This window comes from Dipodomys merriami, unplaced genomic scaffold, assembly GCF_024711535.1.
Source record: "Dipodomys merriami isolate MVZ:Mamm:240054 unplaced genomic scaffold, mDipMer1.0.p SCAF_2, whole genome shotgun sequence".
NCBI lineage: Eukaryota > Metazoa > Chordata > Mammalia > Rodentia > Heteromyidae > Dipodomys > Dipodomys merriami.
The window spans coordinates 118,136,502-118,142,501 of record NW_027203381.1 but is presented as its reverse complement, the minus strand read 5'-3'; the positions used below and the strand labels follow the sequence as shown (position 1 = coordinate 118,142,501).

Here is a 6,000-nt window from a genome sequence, read left to right as displayed (position 1 = left end):
CGAATTACAGGGACACGGACGCGAGTGACCTTCACCAACGCAATGGTGAGCCGAACGAGCCAGGTACTCGAGAACACACATCGCGGGAAGTCCATTGACAGAGAGCTTAGAACATGGTGTTTGGGGAGCTGTGCTTGAGGGTGTGGGTCAGGGCAGGGGACCGGAGCTGTGAGCTGCTGAGCTGCACAGCCTCTGGTTGCTGGAACACAGCGAGTTCTTGACTGGCAAAGTTCAAGTATGATCAGCGAGCAGAGCTCCATAAACCTCGGCAGGTGCCTGGGTGGTGTGGGGCTTCTCCTGTGTGTGCTGGTTGTTATGTAACCATAGTGATAAACAGCACGTGGCATTGATTCGAACCAGGGGAGTCTAACCAATCATCCTCCTCCTCACATTTGCACAACACTTTGTTTTCCCTTTTCCCATTCTCCCTCCTCCTCCCCCTCCTCCCTGAAAAGGAAGGTCAGAGATGAAATGCTTCCAACACATATGAAAACTCAATATGGTCTGAAGAAAAAGCAATGTTCTTGTGAGACAAAAAGCAGCTGAGGAATCGATCAGAGAACAGATTTCCAGCACAGATCACAGTGCCAGGGCTGCATGGCAAAAGATACAGAATCCATGAGTCATAGAACTGGGTGAGTCCAGGAAGCCCACTGGGGCAAAGTCGGGGGGGCGCATTCAGCAATGTACCCTGTGTTTCCTTGCATACAGATGTCATTGGATTCTGGGAGAGTCTGCCCCTGTTGCGGCAGGCATCGGTACTGAAGGTGACTAAGGTCGAGGTGGTCCCTCATCTACTTCTTCGTAGCCGCATGTTTTCTTTTCTCATGGTTGATCTCGGGGCCTCACATTTGTAATGTAGGTACTCTATCACTGGAGCCACTCTGCCAACTTCTTTCTGAATTGGTTATTTTCAAGATAGGGGCTTGCTTTGTGCCCTAGCCAACTTGGACTGTGATCCTCCTATTTTTGCTTCCTTGGTATCATTAGGATGACACGTGCACACTACTAAGCTCAGTCAGTGGTTGAGATGGAACTTGGGGGAACTGTTTTTTTTTCCCAGGCTGGTCTTGAACTCTGATCCCCAGTTTCCTGCTTCCCAAGGGACGCTTATTTGCATACATAGCATCTCTGCAGGCACACATGTAGGTAGATGAGTTATTGTCACTCCAACTTACTGCAAAGGTAAGCCGAGACTCAGAGGAACTGGGTGGTTTTGCTCAGGACCACACAGCTGAATGGCTGGTTCTTAACATCATTGTTCTGGGAGTTCAGAAATCTACAGCAAGGATGGAAGGGTATCATATGCACATATGTGCCATCATCTCGTCTGTGTAGGTTTATTGCCTGGGGTATTGCAATGTCATTCTTGAAATCTGTGACTTTTATCACATGTCTGTTTTGGATTTTTGTAAAGGAGTTACCCAAGGGGTGTCCCAGGAGCATTTGCATGCACGCATGTGCTGTACCCCACCGCCCTCCACCCTCTCCTTCCTCGCCCTCCCCTTTTCAAACACCTTATTCTCCTCCTTTCCTCTTTGCATTCCCCTCTCCCCTCCTGGTCTTCATTTGGTTGGGCTGCGAGTTTGTTTTTTCTAAGGAATGAACACCATTTGAATTCTCCTCTGCAAATACCACACTTTGGTTAAGATGTTTGTGTGCACTTCATCCCACCCCATACGTGTTGACTTAAGTAGGGGTTCTTTTTGCTTTCGGCGGCGGTGGATTTCTCCTGCACTCGCACTACAAGGAGCACTGTCAGTCTCCAGACTGCTGTGCACACTCCGGCTGCGAGCCTCGGCTTGTCCTCTACTAACGCGCTGGGAACCCAGGCGGGGAATGGAATGTTCTCTTGACTTGGAAACTCCATGTACTTTGGTCCCCTCCCCACTTTATATTAGAGAGCGTGTCTAAACAAATTTGCCTTATCTCCAACTAAGCCTGTTAACTCGCAGGAGCGCTAAGCGGGGCATTGTATTCAAAAACAGAGGCAGAGAGGCCGAGACACAGAGGCAGAGGGACAGTGGGAGGTGGGGGGGAGACTGAGACAAAGCATGCGCACTTTCCACAAATCAGTCTGACTTTTCTTTCCCCCTCAAAGTATACAAATGGCTCATGCATGCCACAGAGGGAAAACACAGGCTGGGGACATCACCCCTGCCCAGGAAGAGGGGTAGGGTCCCTGGCCCGTCCCAGCTCACTGCGGGCTTCTTGTACCCCTCTAGTTATAAGGAACCCTGCTCTCCTGCTGACTCTGTAGCAGCTTTGCCACGCACACCAGCCTGTTCAACAGCAAAGTCCATTTTCAGAGATGGAGACGTCAGGGCAAAGGCAGGCAGTGTGGACCACTGTGGCCCTCACTGGTGGAAGGCATGGTGTGGCTCTCCTGGAGTTAGGTCCAGGTGATCTTGAGACTTCAGGAAAGCACGCCCCCTGCTGGGGAGATGGGGCATTGCCCGGTCCTGATCTTCATCAGCTGCACCCAGGGGATCCGTGGTTGTGCCATCACACCCTTGCAGACCTGCTGGGGGACAGCGGGGTGCAGAGGAGAGAGCCCCGGGGAAGGGGGAGAGGATGCTACAGGCATGGTGCTTCTCCCTGCCCGAACCTGGAGTGTATGTGGAGCCAGGGCTCATCTCATTTCATGGGTGCTCAGCAGAGGACACAGGTTTGTGTAGTCCTCACTTTAGATGGCAGGAAATGGAAGTTCCTAGAAGAAGGGGCTTCTTGATTGGTTTGTGTATGGGGGAGGGATGTGCAGAGACCATCAGCACGCACAGATGGACTGTTGCTGCATGGACACTCTCCTCTATCCCTTAGGACTTGATCACACTGGCTTTATCACTTCGATCATCTTCATGGGGGGAATAATCTGTAGGGTCCTTGAGTCACAGGGTCATGTCAGCTACAAATAGGCATCATGGGTCTTCTTCATTCTTTTAAAAAAATCCTTTTCATTTCTTTTTCTTTCCTTAGTGCTCTAGCTAGGAATTCCACTACTGTATTGAGTAGGGGTGAAGAGAGTAGAAATCTTATCTTATTCCTGACTGCAGGGGAGATAATATCAGTACTTCTCCACTTAGTATGATGGCAAACCTACAGTAGGGATGTGACATATACCTTCATTATGTTGAAATACATTTCTCTGATATCTAGTTTCTCCAGTGCGTTTATCATTAAAAACGTTAAACTTAGTCAAAGGCTTTTTCTCAACTAAGATGGTCATGTGATTCTAGTCTTTATGTACTGTATTGTGTTTGCCAAATATTGCATTCATTGAGACAATTTCACATACCTATGTGAAACCAACTTCATCATGGTGTATGATCTTTTTGAGGTGTTGTTGAATTCAGTTTGCAAGTATTTTACTGAGAAATTTTGCCGTTATAGTCATCTCCTCCAGTTTTAGAATGAAGAAATGGATCAATTGCAATGTTCCTTCCCTCTCTTTTCATACAAATGTTTGAGGAGTCTTGGCATTTGTTTTTCTTTAACTGTGTGGGAGAATTTAGCAGAGAATCTGTTGGAGTCTGGGCATTTTGTTATTGTTGGTGTTGGGACATTCTATTACTGCATTAACTCATTTAACTATTTAAGTGGCTTATATTCTCTTGGTTCAATTTTGGTAGGTCAAGTGCATCTAGAAATATGTTCTTCCCCTTCCCCCGTCCTTAGATTTTGGGTTTATTTGAATATATTCCCTCATGATCTTTGGACTTCATTTGTGTTTGTTCTCTTCATTTTCACATCTAATTTTATGTGTATTTCTTCCTCTTCTTTTTAGTCAGATTGGCTAAGCGTTTATCCATCTTACTTTTTGATAAAACAAAAATTTTGTTTCATTGATTCTTTGTATAGTTTTTTTTTCAGTCTCTACTTCATTGGCTTCCCCCTAATCTTTATTGCATCTTTCCTTTGCTAATTTGAGATTTAGATAATTGCTTTTCTAGGAGCTTAAAGAGAATCAATTAGTTGTTTGTGTGAGATCTCTCTCTGTCTCTCTGTAGGTACTCCTGGTTATAAATTTTCTTTATACCCAGCATAGATATTGTTGTGTGCCAAAGGTTCTGGTAGGTTGTATTCTCATTTCATTAGGTTCTAGAAACTTTTGGACTTCTCCCTCTCTGTAGTTTCTTTTGCTGTAGAGTTCTAGTTTTAGCCCATTATAATCTAACAGGTCACAGGGAGTTATTTGTTTTCTTCTATTTTCTAAGACTTGCGTTATGTCTTAAAATATGCTCTATTTTGAAGACAGATCCATGGGTTGCTGAAAAGAACGAATATTATATAGCTCCTGGGTGAAATATTTTAACAGCCTGTGAAGTCCATCTGGTCTACAATGTCATTTAATTCTGAGGTGTGTTTGTTGGTATTTTGTTCTATTGGGGGTACATCTCTATTTGTAAATCCGGTAGTGTTCATGTAATGAAATTACATGCACTAAGATTTGGCACATAGATGTTAACAATTGTTAGTTCCTCTTGATGGGTTGTTCTTTTTATTAATATGAAATGACTTTCCTGGTCTTTTCTGACTGATTGGGTTTGAATAGATTGGGTTTGAGTAGATTTATCATTTGTTTGGTAGATTGTTTTCACCCTTTTACCCTAAGCCAATGTTTGTTTCTTCCAGGAAGATGTATTTCCTGTAGGCAACAAATGAGTTCTTTAATCCATTTTGCCATTTCTAGGTTACTTGATTGGATAAGTGTGTGTGTGTGTGTGTGTGTGTGTGTGTGTGTGTGTGTGTGTGTGTGTGTGTGTGTGTGTTTGGTGTTTGATTCTTTACTTGTCCTTATTTGCTTAGCTAATGGGATTTAATTTCTCTTCTATTTTCACCACTGTCTTTAAATAAATTACCTAACTTTTTAGAAGGATTTTGTCCTACAGTTATGAATGACATCTTTGATGAGTAGATGAATCTAGATTGGCAGTTGTTTACTTTCAAGGCTTAAAATCCATCATTCCATTTCCCCTCTTATCTTTAACATTTCTGTTGAGAAATCTGCTGTTATTCTGATGGAGTGGACATCATATGTAAGTTGGTGCTTCTCTCTTGCATCTTTCACTATTATTCCTGTTCTATGTACTTCATATTTTAACTGTGATGTGCCTTGGAGTATCTCTTTTTTGATTTGTTTTGTTAGATGTCTTAAAAAAAAAAAAGCCCCAGTACCTTAATGACTGTATTCTTCACAAGATTTGGAAAATGTTGTCTGACTTTTATTGAGTATAGTCTCTATCTTTAGGTTGTACTTCTTCTTCTATGCCCAGTACAATTTCTTTAGTATTTTATTCTTTCCTCATTTCTTCATTAGACTGTCCTAGTACTTTGTCCTCAAGCTCTGATAGTCTATTTTCATTTTGATTCTCTGTACTGGAGAGACTTTCCACGGAGTCTTTTATTTGACTTACTGGGCTTTTCATTTCCATTTGTTGTAAGTTTTGTAGCTTTGGGGTTGGGCTGTAGTCAGGATTTTGTATGAAAGGGGGAGTATAGTCTCACCTCTGTGGACTAAGGGATTGGGTTCTCTGCCTGCTGGTCTGTGTTCCCACGTAGCAACGTATAACTGTTAAAGGAAGAGCCTGGGGTGTGTAGGGTGTGCCCTGGGCACCGAGCTCTCAGCTCTCAGCTGTACCTGGCATGGAACCCTCTAAGCCACAGGGTGTTAGGTTTTTAAAAAGAGGTAGCCGAGTAAGAACAGCACCACGCACATGGTATTCAGGTAAGGGGTAGGTTTATTCATTGTTCTGGCTGGCACCAGGCCATGTTGGCCCTCCACATGGCTAGGGAAGGCCTGGGAAAGAGAGCTGGGAAAGAGAGCGTCTGAGCCTGAGCTAGGCCTTATCTAGGGTATGGGAGGAGAAAGGTGTGGCCACATCAAATTCAGATGTGACCTCAGCGGATGCAGATGTGACCTCTTCCAGGTGTGCCAGTTGTCTAGGTAATGCAGGTACTGGGTGGAGACTTTGCTGCGAGGAGGGTGGAGTCTGCTTGTCA

General features: G+C 44.3%; 1 protein-coding gene across 5 annotated transcripts in view; it reads left to right on the top strand.

The window, feature by feature from the left end:
• The first annotated feature begins 529 nt into the window (after positions 1–529).
• The window catches only part of Erg (ETS transcription factor ERG), a 236,736-nt gene continuing 231,265 nt past the window's right edge, over positions 530–6,000 (top strand). For 2 of the 5 annotated variants that reach the window (XM_070030685.1, XM_070030684.1), the window contains exon 1: positions 532–635. The gene's annotated coding sequence lies outside the window, so the exon portion shown is untranslated. Of the gene's footprint in view, positions 636–6,000 lie in introns of all 5 variants that reach the window. The other 3 variants (XM_070030690.1, XM_070030688.1, XM_070030687.1) reach the window with 3 other exon arrangements.